This window comes from Oryctolagus cuniculus, chromosome 5 (assembly GCF_964237555.1).
Source record: "Oryctolagus cuniculus chromosome 5, mOryCun1.1, whole genome shotgun sequence".
NCBI classification, from domain to species: domain Eukaryota; kingdom Metazoa; phylum Chordata; class Mammalia; order Lagomorpha; family Leporidae; genus Oryctolagus; species Oryctolagus cuniculus.
This window is the reverse complement of record NC_091436.1, coordinates 11,686,387-11,705,572: the sequence shown is the minus strand read 5'-3', so window position 1 is coordinate 11,705,572 and position 19,186 is coordinate 11,686,387. Positions and strand designations below refer to the sequence as shown.

Below are 19,186 nucleotides of genomic sequence, written 5' to 3'. Positions count from 1 at the left end.
GCCTGGACCAGGGTCCGGTGCGGAGAGCCCTCGTCCCGGGAAACGGGGCGCTGCCGGAAAGGGGGCCGCCCTCTCACCCATCACGCACCGCATGTTCGTGGGGAACCTGGCGCTAAACCATTTGTAGACGACCTGCTTCTGGGTCGGGGTTTCCTACGTAGCAGAGCAGCTCCCTCGCTGTGATCTATTGAAAGTCAGCCCTAAGGGTACATAAAAGTAAAGAAAAGAAAAAATGAGTATGAGAGAGAGAGAGAGAGAGAGAGAGAGAGAGAGAGAGAGAGAGAGAGAGAAAAGAAAACCGAGAAAAAAAACTGCAGGTAATTTACACATCATATTGTAAACTGATTTTTCACTTAAATGTGCACAGGTATGAATAGCTTAACAACAAGAATATGTTCTGAAAAATACATCATTAGGTGATTTTGTTGTGTGCACATCATAGATTTGTTTGCACAAATTAGGATGCCTCTGACATCACTAGCAATATATAATCTTATAGTCGTATATATCATCATTGCTCAGCACATGACTGTATTATAAAATATTTTCCATACCAGTTAATTATTCGTGCACCATTTTAGTAGCCATAGAGTATTCCATTATACAGATGTGAACTACTTTTTAATTGTCAGAGAATTACTAATTACCATTATTATGAACAATGGGGCAATAAGAAATTACCATAGATTACTAAAGTTTGGTTGACATGGTATATACATGATTTAAAAGAATTTCTGGAAGATCATACCAATCATACTGCAACTACTATTCACCAAATGTGTTTATTGATCCTTAAACTTAATTACAGTGGGTGTTTCTTGTTAAAGTAACAAAGATGGAAAAAAGGGATCTCACTGTAAGTTATGCTTGCTTTGCTTTCTAGTAAGGTTGAATGTTATTTTTCATACGTTTCTTGGCCACTTGAGGAGAACCAGTTCCCATTATTTGTAGACGAGCGTTTTCTTCCAGGGAAGCGAGTGACGCAGAAGAACTTAAGGGAGAGGTGAGCAAGGGGACGGAGACTGAGCTGGGCGGAGAACGGCAGGTTGGCTGTCCTAGGGGCTTGGTCAGCGGTGGAAATGGCAGGAAAGAGTTTGCGTAGTGCCGTGGGGGCCCAGGTAATGAGAGAAGAAGGCCTCGGGAGGGGAGGAGTTGAGGAATGAAGGCAACCTCGGGCGCAGCTTTCTCACACACAGAAAAGGGAGCGGAACAGGTGGTAGGGCTGGGGCCATAGCACTGTGGCAGGCTGTGGGGACAGACACACAGAAAAGGGGCCCGTGGGAAGGACTCAGAGCTCAGAGGAGGCAGGAAAGGCACTGCCGTGGGTCTAGCTCCTTGAACCAGGAGGAAAAAGAGACAAAGGGTTAAAAAAAAAAAAAAAAAAAGCCCAGAAATCCTGACGCATGCATTAAATGCAGGTCTGAGCGTGTAGAGATAAAGGCAGCGGTGGAGTGTGGCCAGGCCAACGCGGAGAGTGCGCGGTGCTGCAGCAGCAGATGGGCCGGAGGCTCCTCCGGCGGGGACGTGGGGGACAGATTTATGGAAGCCGCAGAATTTATAAACCCTGGTCCTGGATGGATGAGCTCCTGTGGGGGCTGGGCGTTCCTGCTCTGGGGAAGATGTGGGAGAACGGAGGGTGTGGAGAGGGGTGGGGCCAGGAGGAGGAGCAGGTGAGCCTCTCTCGCACTGTTATTTCACAGTGGGGAAACTGAGGCCGGGGGGCGTGGCGTCTCTCCCAGGATCGCCGAGGGTGAGAAGAGGGAAGAGCTGCACCCGCATCTCCGGGCTCCTGGCACGACGTTTTCGCTCTCCCTAAACGCCTTTGCTTTGACTGGGAGGCAGCGAGAATCCTCTGAAGATTTGAGAGCAGCGCGATCAGAGCTGGCAGATGATGTTATAAAACCCAATATATTAGTCACTTTCAGTCCTTTGAAAGTTCTCAAAGAATAGAGCAGAACTTTGCCATGACTGGCATATTTTTATCTAGTTCAAAGGTTCATCAAAGTCCTTTACAGATTAATGAGTTAAAGTTTGCTTGCTACTGTGTAGGTACACGGAGCAACCCAATTATGTTCTCGGATATCAAATACTGCAGCTCCCTTTGCCTAAATCTAATTTAGATATTTATATACTTTCTAAAAATAGAAAATTGAGAATTATCCATTATCCAGAACTAGTCATTCAATTAACAAGGAGAAAATGCTCAAGACCCTGATCCCAATCATGAGAAAATGAGGGCACCGAGAGATTGAGGGCACCAAGCCATCTACCACCACCACGGCACACCTGGGCAGGCGCGCTCTGCGCAGACTCTGTTTACAGCCTCAGGGCCGGGCCCATTCCACTTCGGTCATTTTCCGCTACTTGGGGTGTCATCTTCATCCCTCTGCACACAGAAAGCCGAGGCCCGGAACAGATCCATAACTTGCCCAAAGAGGCTGGGATATGAGTCTGCAGACCGGTCACATGCTAGGCGCATGCTCATTGCACACGAGTACTCTACCCCTCACAAAGTCTTAGCGTTCGGTAGAGTGTGGCTAACTCAAACTTACAGTTTTGCTCCATAGTACCCACAGTATTCAAAGCAAAAAATTATGACCACTGAGGGTTCTGTATCCTACTAGCCTACTACTTAGCCTGCTTGCAAATTGCAGAAGAGTTATTTTAAAAGGTGCGAATAGGGGATTCTTTAATACATTTTTCTCTTCTAGGTGTTTGTTACATCACCTGATTGGGTAGAGCCTGCGATGACAGAGAATGTAAATGTAATCAGTAGTTATGTAAATGTGGTGCTTATATTAAGTGCAGGCTAACACACCTTCTGATTTCTCTCCAGGGCTACAGAGGAGTCCTAACACCTAGTGTTCCAGGGCTAATAGATTTAAGGGAATGAACTTCCAGGGGAGTATGGTAAGCAAAGCGAGTGGATCACTGGCTTGCTCACACTGAGGGCTTCCATCAGGTTAGCCCCTGGGAATTCAGAATAGAGTGGAGAAACAAGAAATGAAGCAGGATTTTGGAACCAGAACTGAATTCAAATGCCAGTTCTGCCATTTACTAGCTGTGTGATTTTGGGTCCAGATATTTATCTGGTCTGGGCTCAGTCTTTACATCTGCAAAATGGGACATCTACAGTTTTTGTTTTACAGAAACATTGTGAAATTTACATGAAGTAATTTACAAAGAGCACCTGGCTCACTGCCCCACACCTAGTCAGGACCTCACAAAGGTTAACATTCCTTAACATCCAGAGAAAAATCAAACTGGGAAAAGAATTTCAGCATATTTGTACTACTTCTAAAAGTCTTCTTACATCTCACAGAAGGGAAAAATACAAGGTGGTGACCAGCTGATATAATTTGTATTTAATAACACATAATTTAAAGAAGTTACAAATATTGTTACATCCACATAAATCAAAAAAGTTCCATTTAAGGGTTATGTAGGTAATTGTAAATTATGCACAGTGAGTTATTGGAAAGGCTCACTGTTTCTAGTTCCAAATCGATCTGCACGGACAGGATTTCACAACAGTTTGGTTCCTTTAAAATGTCATTATTCTCAGCAGCAACCACTTCTGAACCCAACAAAATGTTCAGTTTCAGTAAACACTTCCCATTAGAGGTTAAATTTTACCTCTCACTGAAAAAGCAGTGGCGCTAGGTGACTCCATCACCTGTAATTGCCGAAGATCAAAGAACATTCTAGAAAGACACGGAAGCCTAAATTTCCACTTTCTGTTCCTCAGATTAGCACTACAATGACAAGATCAATTGGAAATGGATCTGAAAATCAATTATTAGACTAGAAAGCCTGAACTTGGTCTATGAACCTCAATTAAGGTAAATAATTAATTCTAAAAAATAGTGATAACAGGTTTTCAAAATTGTGCTTTTTTAAAAAATTTCTTGCTGTGAATTGGAATATCATTCCCTATATCCCTTCCACAGAGAGTAAATTACTGTGTTCCTTTGATCCTAATTCCTTAATGAAGAGATATCTGTTTCTTATCCTCTACAAGAGACTTAGATCAAGATCCTTTAGCACTTAGATTAAAAACGAGAAAGGATGCCATCCGTGCCAATGACAGGCCAAGCCCTCGGTCAGCCACATCAGGGAGAATCTGGATGAGTCAACCCATTGCGGTGACAGCAGAATAATGTAGTCCATGCAGCATGGCAGGAAGAGGACCACGGTGACAGAGGTAGGTATTTTTCACAACTTTTTTGCCTCCAAAAAACCTTTGAAATTATTGCGTTCAGTGGGATCCCACTCTATACATTTAAGAAAGGGGTCATCTTTTTTATTCTTCTCACTTAACAATTTAAATAGGAAAAAACTGGAAACATCAGATTGATATGCAATGCTTCTGCTTGCAGAGTGAGCTTGTGCAGAGTTGTGTTCAATGCAGCTCAAAATTAACACTGATGAGAAAGGAATGTGCATTTATTCTGTGGATAGCACTTAAATAAACCTATTGACTCGGTTTTAAGGGGAAAAATCAGACTTGAGACTCTTAGTGAGTCGATGAAGCACTTGATGTCTTCAACTACAGACTCTGACCTGGGCCACACACGGAAGCTGACTCACACTGCATGCCCTGGGAACACCCAGGAAAAGCCTCAGGCGTGGAATCGGTGACTGGCCCACTAGGTCACTGGACCACGTGCAGGGTGAGCGGTCCTGGGAAAATAACAGCTATTCCAGGCCTCAGTGTCGTCATCTGTATGATGGCACACTCTATCCCTAACTTGCACAGGTTATTCAGGTTAATGCCATTTGGCAAAGGAAGTGTACACTGCCAGCTATAAACACTTTAGCAACTGATCTTTCATATTTAGGGCTGAGCCTGAGTCGGCAACATCTCAGTAACTGCACTGGTGATGCGGAGGGACAACGACATGGTGCAAATATGTTTTTCGAAGTTTACCTCAAATGGCACAATGCTTAGTACTACTGCATTGATCAGAGATGTACAGGGTTCCACAGCCGTCAGCTCTGCCTTCCATTTCTTGTCAAACTTGTGGAGTTTGTTTGTTTTTTATTTTGTTCATGTATAATCTCTCCTTGTGGGTTCTAAGCCTGTCTCGGATGACTTTCTTTAGGTTCTGTCTCTTTTTCTTTAAGAGTTTCAGGGCTGGCATGTGGCACCATGGTGCAGCCACCCCACACCCCTTGTGAGTGCCCTGTTGGGTCCAGGCTGCTCTGCTCCCCTTCAGCTCCCTGCAGATGCACCTGGGAGGGCAGCAGAGGATGACTTGATTGTTTGGGTCCCTTCTACCCATGTGGAAAATGCAGATGAGGTTCTGACTTCAACTTGGCTGGAAGCACTCATCGTCACCGCCATCTGGGGAGTGGACCAGCTGATGGAGGAACTCTCCCTCTCTCTGTCTCTGTAGCTCTGCTTTCTAATGGTCGAATTAATCTTTAAAAAAATTTAGGTCCATTTTAGAATATGTAACTAGCAAGCTAATAAATCTTAAAGAGAAGATATGTAAGGTAAAACCCTAACAGTCACTAACTCCGATACTTCCGATTATGGCAGAGAGACGAGGCAGAAGGTAAGGCTGGGGGAAGAAAAAGGCTGCTGAATATATCATCCGATGCAGGAGTCACTGAAGATCTCCTTTCATTCTTAACATTAATGATTAAAGAGTCAATTTCATTTCTGGTTAAATTACACTTAAGATTAGAGGGAGGAAAAGAGAATATATATAACTTGCAAATAGTCAGATAAATATGTAACGAAAAAAAGATCTGGAAAGAAATGGACCAAAATGTTAATGTTGTAAGAGAGGTTGTGTCAGAGTAGTTGAATTATTCCATTGTTGGACTTTTCTGTACTCCCTGAGTTTTCTGTAACGGGTACATTCCACTTTCATGCACAGAAAAAAAAAAAAAAAAAGAGTGTGCAGAGTGATCTGTGCTGGCAGCCCAAACACACAGCCTGTTTCGCAGACTGGAAGCCCTTCTCTTGAGTCAGTGTGAAGGGTTCGTTCCACTGCTAAGGGTCACCTGCAGCCGCCCAGCCCACACACCAGCCATACTCCAGGGACTGTTTCAGGAAGTAGTCCCTAACAGCCAGATGCAAATCAGCAGGGAAAGTCTTCTATTTGCCAGCCCTCTGTGGCGCAAGGCCAGCGGAGACAAGGTGCATGCTGGATGTCAGGCTCCACAGAACAACTGTGGGAGGCAGGTGTCTTCCTGGGTCTTAGACCTGCAGGTGCAAGACGAAGTGAGACTTGCCGACTTGACTAAGGTAGAAGAACTTCGAGGGAGCCCCAGCACCTTGCTGAGCCTGGGGAACCCCCAGATCATAGCAGCCTGGGCCGCATCCTCTTACACTCTGTGTACCACCATGAAAGTCCTGACTTCCCTGCCTCCTCCTAGGGGTAGCGTTATTCCATTGACTCAACCTCTTGATATTGATGCCCTTTGATCTAGTCCGACCTTCTATCTCATACATAAATATGATATTGATATATGTTTCCCCAAAATGACCCTAAGAAAAGATCGGCTTTATATTTGAGTCTTAACAAAATCAATCACATCAGGATGCTCCCTCAATGACTTTATTCTAAGCCAAAAATAGACACCTGTCCTAAAGTAATCTGAAAAATTATGTCTCCTATGTGCCATTCATCTTAGCTCGGGTTAAAAGTTCACCATCAAACCTACTGTGTGTTTGATAATGGAGGTGGCTCGATGCACGTGCTGTGCTTGCAACCACACTGCGTGCAGGTACACAGTCTAGGCTGCTGGGCTACATGGCCAAGGATCCTGGAACACAGCCAGGTTCCCTTGGGCTCAAGGTGTAAAACTTATTTGTGCCCGGCCCCACAGAGACTGCCTGTTTCTGGACTATATCGGTTCTTTAGAAATGCTGTTTGGATGCTTAATTAGGTCCACCCTCCCCTTCCGGTTAAATTGACAACCTGCTGCCAGAGTTAATAATTAACAAGGTGTCACAATACCTCTTACAGTCACTCAATTCTTTGCTCACCTGCCTCCCTGTCTCTTCCTGCTGCTTCTGAATTGCTTCAACTCCCCTGGGATACAAACTCCCTATAATAAATCATGGCACAAAGGCACAGACTTTTGTGGCTCTAACTGAAATTCACAATTGGGCAAGCCCAGGAGGCAATCACCTGGCCATTGCCCTAACCCCTAAGCATTCTTGGTGCTGCAGGAGCACAGGTGAGCATGAAGTTTTAATGAGGCCTTAGCTGCAAATGCGTTGTGCAATTACTGTTCAGATGGGCAAACATTTGGCCCAGAAAGAATTGCATTTTAAGCAATAGGGTTTCCCTATTAGCTATTAATTCAACCAGTTTGTTTATACATTGTGACAATTGTTCATGGGAAAGAGACCTGGGGACTTTATTTGACCACAATTTCATTATAAACTAACAGTATGATATGGCTGCTAATAAAAGTTAATGCAAGTTTAGGCTACATTAAGTGAATAGTCCACATAAAGAAAGGCAATATTCCCACTATACTTCACGCTTATAGGCACATGGATCTTTTCTCAACCAAAATCTGGCAAGAACAGTTGTGCCTGTTGGGATTCTGGCACAATTCTGGAACATTTGAGAACACAACAGTCCTGAAAATTCAGAGCCCAAGACTGGGTATATATGAACCAGAGTCATTTATTCCTTAACCATTCATTTGTTGCTTTGTTGTATAAACGATTATTGAGTACTCTCTGTACAGCAGTTTGTTCTAGATAGAAAGGAAACAAAGGATCAGTCCGAGGTTAAAAAATTTTTTTTTGTTCTCCTGTTAGCAATGGATGAATAAAGAGGCACTTAAGACCAGGTCAGGGGCCAGTTTGAGTGCTGGGTGCTCCTCTTCCAATGCAGATCTCTGCTATGGCCTGGGAAAACAGCTGAAGATGGCCCAGGGGCATGACCCCCTGCACCCACTTGGGAGACCTGGAAGAAGCTCCTGGCTCCTGGCTTCGACAGAGCTCAGCTCCAGACGTTGCAGCCATTTGGGGAGTGAACCAGCAGATGGAAGACCTTTCTCTCTGCCTCTCAATTAAAAAAATAAAATATTTTTAAAGAAAGACCATGCAAGACAAGGAGCAGCTCTGGGGGTAAGAAGAGTTGTTATGAATAAAGGTCACCCAGAAGGAGCAGGTGCAAGAGTTTAGTGGAGAGGAAAGACTATCCTGAAGAAATGATTGCTAAGAAGGAACCTCACGGATGGGTAGAAGATAGAAAATAGTATCCAGAATGTACAAGCAAAACTCAGGCCAGAGGGGACCTCCTGGAACCTAAAGGTTGTTTCATCAGAGAAACAAGTACATAAACAAATATACAATCAGAAAGAAATATAAACACGCATGACAAAGAGCAAGGAAGCTGCATGGACAGAGCACTGTGGGAACACAGCAGAGTCAGTGCTGGTGGTGGCTCCGTAACGTTCTGAAGCGGGAGGACTTGACCCTGGGAGAAAGAAGGGGACAGTCCTTCCTGCAGGGGCCACTGTCTGAGCGAGATCACGGTGGCCGATGGCGCAGTGCGTGACTCGGGGACGTGAAAGGAGGAGATGAGGTTGAAGTCACGTGCGTCCTCATAAGGCATGGCCAGAATTTGAGTCTCACTAGGAGGAAGGGAGTTTAAGCTTGCACGTGATGTTTCAGTTTTCTCTTACTGCACTCCAGAGCCCGTCACCATTTAGTAGCTAAAAATAACAGCAATGTTTAGTTTGTAGTGATTCTGTGGCCAGCAGGGCAGGTCTCTGTGTGGGGTTGCCTGCGGTCTCTGGGGCAGCAGCACCCAGCTGGGAACTCAGCTGCAGCTGGGAATGCAAAGTGATTCACTCAAGCCTGCGCCCAGTGCTGACGCTGGCTGGATTGGGAGTGTTTCCCCCATGTAGCCTCCCTTCCCTGTATAGTCGATTCTACACCGTTCTCCGTACAGCATGGTGGCTGCATTGGAATGGGAAGCTTTAGGCCGCAGAGATGTGCTAGCACTTACAAAGTTTCCCAGCACATCAAGACGGCTGCTATCCTGATGGACAAGGTAAGTCGCCAGGTCAGCCCCAGGGTTGCTGGGAGTGGTGACTACTAAGGGCATGAACACTGCAAGACAGGATGCATTGAGGAGTTACAATTGACACCTTCTCACAGTTTGGAGGGACATCTGTAAAAGCTATTTTTCTATTCCAAAGAAAAGATAAAGAGGAGCTATATTCAAGCATACAGACTATAATTAAGACAAGAACTACTGCTAGGATTGACTAAGCAAAACGTGCTGACCTATTTGATATGAGGGTTTAAGGAGAGAGAAAGAGAGATATTAAGAATAAACAGTTTAATCACAGACATTTAGTAGAAAGTTATTCATATTGGTCTGGGAGAAATTTAAACACAGAGTTTGTGTTTGGGGAATGATAGCTAAAGCCAAGATAATATAGTAGATCGTAGGAAGGAGAAGAAAAGAGAAGTAACCATTACATGAGTTAAAGGTGAATAGTAAGAAATATAAACACCAAAAGGGGATGTAAGGGGACTTCAAAAAGTTAGTAAAAAAGTAGAATTAAAATATAAATTTATTTTAGTGCAAAAAACTTGAAATCCACATTTTTTTCTCATAATTGCATTTTCTAAAAACCCCCTGTGTCTTTAGGAACTCAGAATAAGGTAGAGAAACTGAAAGAATAATTCGAGGTCAATCCAGCAAAAATGAAACTTTGTCACTGTGACTGGTGATCGGTCGGCCAATGGTGCCTGTAGGGCTCATCACTGAGTACTTGGAGTGGTATCAGATTATCATGAACTGGAGAGTATGAGCTGGTAAGACATGGAGACTTCGCTTCTTTGACTTTTTCTAAGATCTTCTGACCCCAGTGGCTAAGTTAGTCGTGTCTGTGGCTCTGTGAACTCTTCGATCCCGCTGCCTGCCAGTCTACCCACTAGATGGGAAGCTGGTTGGAATCTGATCTCAAGGTCACATGCCCAGTCAGGCACTCAACAGCTGAGGGATTAAGCTCTCACGTTAGTCATATCCCTGATCACAAGATGCTACTTATTAGTCTAAGCGCCTATGGCTTAACGAGCAAGAGAGAGCGAATGGGAGAGACAGAGACAGAGACAGAGGACGAGAAATACGTTTTTCAAGGAGAAAAACAAGGACTATGAAATATGGAGGGAGTCTGTAAATTATAGGTGCCATTTATATTGCGTGTATAAGAATTATAGATTATGCCTGCTGTTTATAGCGGAAATCCAGGTTGACGATTACAATACAATTCATTTAGAAAGCTATTCCACGTCAGCGTTGTGACAAGGCAGCCGTGTTGGTGAGCACTAGCAACTAGTGTAAAGCAGAATTCCTGACCTAAAAAGGCAAAAAGCCGGACCGAAACCCTGCCTCAGTAGAATGCTTTCTTTTTTCTTATACAGAAGCCATGAAACCATACAAAATTAAACCCCAGGTCACAGAATGAAGATTCCTTCCTTATCCTAAGCTTTATGTTAAATGCTTCAAAGATCTAACCATGATGTGTTTATAAATGCCACGGTATAAACGTTTATAAATACCCCTGAGCCTCCCTCAGTCCAGAGGGCTACATGCCCCCACGTCAAAGCGGCCCACTCTTGTAATGCTTAACTCTGTTTTCTAAGATCTGCCCTCATATTTTGTGTCTCCAAGGCAGGGAGAGGGGGAAGTGCATCCCATCATGGATTCCTCCACTTTGTAGGCCTCTGCCTCTTCCACACCAGTGTCGCATTCAGCCACTTGGAATTCTTCAACTATCTCAACCCACACAAAGCTGTGTAAAAATATAGACTCCATGAAGAGTCCCAGGACAAGGCAAGATGGAACACTCTCAGGTTTTATTTATATGTTTGGCCTCTCTTCTTCCCTGTGCACAGGACTGGCCATTATTTTTCCATTCGTTTAAGACACAAAGCAAAACTACTTCTACGGACACCTACAGAAAACCCCTCCTCAGATGTTCTCAACGCTCCAAGGAGGACCCATGCAAAGAGTTTCCCCACAAAGGTATATTTTAAGAGGAAGGCCATGCCAGATGTTAATACAGCCTTCCAAGCCCATTACATAATAAGCATTATCTATTCAAGGTCTGGTGATAATATTGTTAAGATTTTTCATGGGCAACTGTATATTTCATGCATTATTGTTATTTTCCATGAAGGAAATTCTTTCTGCATCTAAAAATAATTAAATGGTTCTACCTATCTGTAATTTTCTATGGATAATTGTATGGTATAAAATTAAACACCTGATAGTCCTGTACCTAAACACATACATAAATTCAAACACTTGAAGGAATCATTCACCAGAGCACGTGTTCAGTTTTTGCTACTTGACAAACACGGTGCCGTGGTGGTGGTAACCACAGCTTGAAAAGGATGAGGAAATGGATTGAAAGTACACACAACTAACTAGCTGGTGCCGCGGCTCAGTAGGCTAATCCTCTGCCTTGCGGCGCCGGCACATCGGGTTCTAGTCCTGGTCGGGGCGCCAGATTCTGTCCCAGTTACCCCTCTTCCAGGCCAGCTCTCTGCTGTGGCCCAGGAGTGCAGTGGAGGATGGCCCAAGTGCTTGGGCCCTGCACCCCATGGGAGACCAGAAGAAGCTCCTGGCTCCTGCCTTCGGATCAGCGCCGTGCGCCAGCCGCAGTGCGCCAGCGTGGCGGCCATTGGAGGGTGAACCAACGGCAAAGGAAGACCTTTCTCTCTGTCTCTCTCTCTCACTGTCCACTCTGCCTGTCAAAAAAAAAAAAAAAGTATACACAACTACATGTACTCATCTCAATGTCTGCAGAAAGCAAATGGGAAGATATGGGCATGGTGCTTTCATAGCCAACAAGCGTAGCTCGCCCACTCTCTCAGAGCCAACTCACGTAAGAATAAGAAAGAGCTAATAGAGATATTTCTGATTTATAATGGTTCTACTTAAGATCTTTCAATTTTACGATGGTGCAAAATAGAGCCAAGCAATCATTTGGTTTTTCTCTCTTACCACAGTATTCAATAAATGACATGAGCCATTCAGCACTTATTTTTAACACAGGCTTTGCATTAGATGATTTTGCCCAACTGTAGGCTAATGTAAGTGTTGGAGGTAGGCTAGGCTAAGCTATGATGTTAAGTAGGTTAGGTACAATCAGTGCGTTTCTGACTTAGAAAATATTCAGTTGACTGTGGGTTTACCAGAATGCAAACCCCATCATAAGTTAAGGAGCACACCTTAAGCCTTCTCATGCAATCCACCATTCTGAAGTTGACATCCTAGGACTATTTCACCCATGAAGATACAGAATCTCAGAAAAATTTGCAAAGACTTACTTTCGGCAATTTCTCAAATGATAGTGGATTGCGTGGGCTTTGGAGTAACGAGGGGAAGGCATCAGTTTTGACTCTGGAATTGATATTAGGTGTCTAACTTTGGAAAATGACTTAGCTTCCCTGCGGCCCAGAGTTTGCACGGGGAGAGTAATGTCAGCATTTACCTCTCGGGCTCATTGTGAGTTTTAAATGAGTTAATACGCGTGAAGCCCCTGGATTAATGCCTGGTGCATAATAAGCACTCCTTGAAATCCAGCTGTTTGAGCTATTTTCAGACTCAGATGAAGGGGACGTTTTTTAACAGGTAACATCTGAAAATTTTCTTTGGTCTCTCACAGTAGGAGTTTAGATAAGATTCTATGTAGTGACATAGATTTGATTAACATTTTATCATTCCTTTGATATTTCATTTATTACTTACTGCCAGCAGTGTGAGAAGTTGCAGGATTCCAACATGCCTTGGGCTCCAGATGGCCTCTGTACTCTCCGCCACCACCATCCTCCTGGTCCCTTCCCAGGCTCCCTGACCCCGCAAAGGACAGATCACCTGCAGCCGAGCACAAGCCAGCTCTCCCGTGCAAGGGACGTTGGCCCCGTAATCATCAAAGGGTGCGTCGGGTTGGAGGGGTTTGCTGGAATTCTGCTTGAACCGCAGAATTCAAATGCGTCTGACAAGTATCACCTCGGAGCAAATTTTCAGCAGCCTTTTTTCTCCAACCAAGCAAACGCTGTATTCACAGTACACCAATCCTCTGCGCTTGTCTTCCGTGACAGAGGATTGACACAGCCCTGCACCGCGAAGCCTTCGCACCTGCAGAAGGGAGCTACTGGTATACCTTGTAATTGGGTCCATGTTCTCTCTATGGTCTTATTTTTTTAAATTAATTTTACTCAGGACTTGATATGAGTTATAAAATATAACTTAAAATGTTCAACAAAATTTTAAAAAGATAAAAATGGCCAAATCATCAAGTCTGTGTTACACTTGGTATAGATATCCAGAAATATTTCTTGCACCATATACATTCAGAACTACATACTTCAACCAAAATGGAATTATACAAAAATGGGATTTTGTCTCTGAGTTTCTAATTTAGAACCTTTCCATGATCGAAAGGGGGAATCTATATGATTTTGTTGTTGTTGTTGCTGTTGCTATATACTCTGACTTACAAAGCAAATCCCTTATTGATAGGCATTTAGGGGCTTTTTTTCTCCACACAAGATTAGAAACACTGATCACTTATTTCTTTGAATTTAGTTATCACAATACATTTGCAGAAAGAGAAGACACAAAGGAAGAGACTGTAAAAACACATTTTATTTGTTTATTTATTCATTTGTTTGGGCTTGTATTGCATTCTGTGAGTTTGTCCCCCACTCAAAGGGTAAAGTTACTCAAGGGCCCCTCACTTGGCCACACATCTGATTTCAGTAGTCAGCAGACCTGAAGAATCCAGTTCTGAAAGCTCTCTGTAGTTAGGTTGATTCTTTCAAGGATAATAATTTATCACGTGGGAAATTTCACTGAGGTCTAAATTTAGTCTCCACGACTCCCTCCCCACAATTTTTAAGCATCGTCAGTCATAATTGTTGGCTTTGAATCACAATCACCTGGAAGGTGGCCAGCTCAGGCTGTACCTCCAATTCCTGCATTCCCTTGGCCATGCCAGCATGGGAGGAGACGCTTTATCAAATCCACTGTGACCCAGTAGATTTTCTGGGGTGTTTGTGGGAAAGCACTGCCTGTCCCAAGGGACTTGTTTTTAGCTCTGTACATGTTCACGTATATGCACACAGGCACAAACACACTCATAGATTGCACACTCCAAACCTCCAGAAATGGCCCCCTTACTTTCATATTTGCTTGCCGAGAGCTTTTTACTAAAATTTGTCAAAGAAATAGAGCCTGGAAGCACAAATTATTTTCTGGAGATTCACTCCTAAGAGCTGATGCTCACCACAACGGCTTCCCCCTGGAAGGATCCCCAGGCATGTCCAGAATGCATACATAGAATTAGCATCACTCACCCAGTCGAGGGAGGCATGGGGAATCCATAGCCATTCTTCACCTGCCATGCTACAAAGCCCAGCACAGTGGGATTTAAGAGCATGATCAAAGAGTAACTTTTCTAACGGAATCTCCAGGGGAATAGAGGGTGACAGCATAATTACCCCAGTTAGAATTTCGCCAGCCACAGAATTAATACCACCGCCCATCTGGTGGGAAGCAAAGACACAGTGGAGAACTCAAAGGCCTTTAATGGGCGAAAGAGGTCAAGCCCTTGGTTTTATATCTCACCCCAGGGACACATGAGATATTCCTCCCCTGCCCAGGATGCCATTCAGAGCTGTCCCTCCTATTTTTTAACGAAACTGAGGCAAACAGTCATTATTTTAATGGCACATTGCCCTAATGTTGCTAAGGCTACCTAGTGACCCCAAGGCCTCCGCAGGTAATCACAGTGGAAAAGACAGCTCGGTCCCCCAGGCCACAGTCGTGGACAGAGCAGCGACTCCATGTGCAGAAGGCCTCCCCGTTTGAAAGAGAAAGACACACAGGCCAACGCACGTCTTTTAAAGGTGAAGACTTGATTTATCTGGCTGCACCGCCATGAATTAAAACCCTTGGCGGTAGGAGGTCTCTGAGACCGTAACACCCCCAAGAGCAGCAGTGACTGGAGCCCAGGTCAGGGACATCTGTCTGCTCTGCACACATGGTGTGTCCATGCATCCCCAGCTCAGGATCCATCAAGGTCACTGTGAAGGTCAGAAGGCAGGAGACCACCTCCGACTTCCCTTGGGCTGGCAACCCCGTGCCCGCCAGGAAGAGCTTGGCTGGAACTCGTTGGCAGGCTGTTTTCTGAAAGTTGATCAAAAGTTTGCAAGTGTTCGCACATCCTTAATTAGCAGCATCCCGGGTACTTCCAGCAGGATGCAGGAGGCACCCCATGCCCTCCAGGAAAGCAGGCTCGATCTGGGCATTTTCTCCCTTTATACTGGGAAGGTTTGAAGAATAATTTTACAATTAGATAACATTAAGGATGATGAAAGCTAGAGAGCGGAAAGCAGCCAGAATTAATTACTTACTTGAGGGTCTGCTCAGGCCTCTTTGGCAGTGTGCATGCTGATTTTATTACGGCAATTTAACCCTTGGTGTCCCGCTCCAAGAGAACTCAGCGCTGCCTCAGACTCTGGGCCTGTTGGAACTGGAACAGAGAGAGCTACTTCTTCCTCGAGGGCTCACCCTCTCTTCCTCCTGTCTTCCGCGCTAGCCGTCCCCACCAGCAGCTTCGTCTCCCCGTCTCTTCCATTCTCTCATGAAAGCCCTGTGTTTGATCACTAAGTGGATATGATGTTCCCAGAAATCAGACTGCATTGGGAAAGAGCTATGGCTCTAACTTCCAACTCTGTACCTCTCTGCAGCTTCCTGCAGGCTGGCCATGCCCCTCTACCCCCTAAGGAAGGAAGAGGGTCTGAATAAATGAATGGATGACTTACAAAAATCAGAAATGCCTGCAATTCCTTTATCTAACATGGATTAAATACTTTCCAATGCAAATGGAGCTCTTTGGAGACTTTGAGGACTATAGAGATTTGTAAGATAGGACTCCTGACAACAAAAACATATAGAAAAGGAGGGGTGGTCATTGGCTACATCATAAGACGCCACTTGGGATGCCCACATCCTCTATCAGAGCTCCTGGTTCACATGCTAGCTCTTCCAGTTCTGATCCAGTTTCTCGCTAGTGCACATCCTGGGGCACACAGCTCGTGACGGCTGTAGTACGTAGGTCCTTACCACCCATGTGGGAGACCTGGATTGAGCTTCTACCTCCTGGCTTTGGCCTGGCCCAGTCCTAGCTGCTGCAGGCACTTGGGGGAGTGAGCCAAGAGAGAGAAGATTCATTCTCTCTCTCTGCTTTTCAAATAAAACAAAATGAAAACAACATAGGTCAAAGATGGTAAGAATTCATAAAAGGTTGATGCATTCTGTTTCAGAAGGTGACACCACACATTCATAAATAACATAATACTGACGCCATATTAGAAGCTCCTGCTCAAAGTATAAATATTTGTATATATTTAAGGTAAAAAGTAATTATGTAGAAAAATTTGGAAAATAATTACTATTCTTATTCTCTATAAGTATATTTTAAACTAGATCAATCTGAGAAGGCCAGAAATGCTCCAACAATGCCAGGAAATGAATGAAATTCTAGGTGTCCCAGCATTGCAGCAGAAGCAGTGTTACCCATAACCAAAGATGGAGAAACTAAGACAGGGGCCACTTGCTGTCAAAAATATTTTGCAACACGTTAACTTAAAAACAAGTACATAATACAACCATAAGTACTTTTTGATTTTCAATTTTGTAGTTTTCAATTACTTATCTTTACCTTTTAAAAATATGCTTTGTGCTACCCGTGATAATCCTGGAGAATGAACATGTTATAGCAGACAGTAAATAAATGAATGAGCTGTTAGACATTTTTCAAGTTGCATATGCTTTATTTTCACCATTTGTTGTTTGCTCTCACTACATTGAAATCATAGATGTGAAGTGCTGACGAGGTACTGTTAATAGATACTTCAAAACAAATGGACAAAGATTCAGAAATCTATGTTAACAAATTGAAGTGTGCATGAAAAAAAATCATGCACGCTTAATGGAAAAGTAGCAATGCCTGTAGGAAGGTGAGCCCATATATCAAGAACCCAGAATAGCTTAACTTCCAGGATTAAGCATTACATTCAACACTGAGCTCCCTTTGTCCGAAACAAAATCAGCAATATAATGAGAATGCATTTCTCATTTCATGGTGGAAAATGTAATGCTGTTTTTTAGGGAGATAAATTTTCCTTAAATAAGGAACTATGAACAGCATAAAGAATGCCATTTCAACTATTTTATAAGATGTGTAAGAATGTTTTTCACACAATTGTTCTTACAGCAAGTCTTAGTAAACATTGAAAATAAGGTGACAAATAATTCAATAAAATTATTTAGACATTTTATCAAAAATATATAAAAATCATCAAAAAGGCACGAAAGTGCCTAACGTTATTATTGATCTAGGAAATGCAAATTGAAACCTCAATGAAACAGTGTAACGTACCCCTGGAAAGGTTAAAATAAAGACTGAAATTCCAAGAGTTGGCAAGGATGTGGAACATCTTGAATCTCCTATCCTCCTGCTGAGAATGCAGAATGCAAGAACTTTGGAAAACAGTTTGACAATCTCATGTTCATTTAAATACCCTTACTGTATGAGAGAGCAACGCCACTCCTGGGTATTTCCCCAGGATAAATGAACACATACGCCCGCACACACATCAGTGTTCTTAGCAGCTTTGTAATAGAAATAGAACCCCAAACTGGGTAAAACCCAAATATCTGTCAACTGCTAAATAGAGAGAGGAATGGTTATATATCACAGTGGGCTGTTCCTCACAGATAGTTAAGAACACAAAGTTATCTCTGTCCTCCTGGAGTTCACACTCTCATGAAAGAGACAAATAAGTCACCGAATAATAATGAAGGAGTAAACCGCTTACAAAGAAAATCAAAGATGAGCAGAGGATAGAAAGTAAAGGGGCGAGAGCAGGAGAGTATTGCTGGGTTTGAGCATTCGGGGGTAGGTGGCTAGGGAAGACAGGGGAGAAGTGCCATTCAAAGCGAGATACGGGGGTTGGCTTTGGGACACAGCAGCTTAAGCCACCACCTGTGTAGCTGCCATCCCATATGAGCACCAGTGCAATTCCAGCTGCTCCCTGTCCGATCTGGCTCCCCGCTAATGCACCTGGGAAGGAGGCAGCAGATGGCTCAAGTGCATGGGGCCCTGCCATCCATATGGGAAATGGGATGGAGTTCTAAGACGCCGGCTTCACCCCGGCCCAACGCCGGTTGTTGTGGTCACTAGACAGTGAACCAGCAGATGGAAGATCTCTCATTCTCTCTCATGGCTCCCCCTTCCCCTGCCTCTGTAACTCTGACTTTCAAATAAATAAGTAAATCTTCAAAAATGAGACAGAGATAAGAAGGAGGAGAAGGGGTAAACTGAGAAAATATCAATGTGTATCTGGGAAGAAGTGACACGAAGTTCAAAGACCCCCAAAGAGGAAAGCAATACAGTGTGTTAAGCCCAAAGATAACCTTTGTATGGGGACCACTCATAGCAAAGCCAAGAAAGGGAGCCGTGCCAGAGCAGCTGGGCTATGGAAACCTTGATGGGAAACAGGTATCACACTGACAGATACAGGCATCTTCTACTCTGTGTGCTACAAATTCTGCCTACCCCATCTTTGAGCAATGGCTCTAGAACAGTGACAGTGATTTGCATGTGGATTGCAGTGGTGTGTGAATGGCCTTGTGCTCTTCAGTCTTTCTCCAAAGGGACAAGAATCGATAGCGGTTTCAGCACCCTATAGATGGCTTGCTATTAACAATAAGCAACTAGTTAGGCAAGATTAGAAAGCAGCATACATTTTTCAATCCCCAAGAAGACTTATAGACCAGTTCCCACATCTGTAGTAGGTTGGGAGGTTTTAAATAAGATGTACGGTTTCCTTGGCAACATGAGCGCCACTCCCTCTAGCAACTCTAAGAGCAAGGTGTCGACATAACTTGCTTTAGTGATTTTCCCATCTTCTGATGTAAGGAGGATTCCAGGGAGATGTTATCTCAAGTAATTGTCACTTATTCTTGGGAAAACATTCTCAGGAGAATTGCAGCTCTTAAATCAGTCCTTCGTTTTCTCTTACTTTAAGGAGTGCTGTTCCAAGATCTGAGGTCTTCCTCCCTGTCTTCCTTGTTTCTTTTCTTCCTTCTAGTTGTTTTCAAATTATTTATTG

The 19,186-nt window shown here is 43.8% G+C and overlaps 1 long non-coding RNA gene across 1 annotated transcript; it reads left to right on the top strand.

Annotated features, from left to right (window-relative positions):
* Positions 1–8,749: 8,749 nt before the first annotated feature.
* Positions 8,750–13,299, top strand: LOC138849775 (uncharacterized). Its single transcript, XR_011388922.1, has 2 exons — positions 8,750–9,035; positions 12,759–13,299. It is a non-coding gene; the product is annotated as an uncharacterized lncRNA (long non-coding RNA).
* The last annotated feature ends 5,887 nt before the right edge of the window (positions 13,300–19,186 follow it).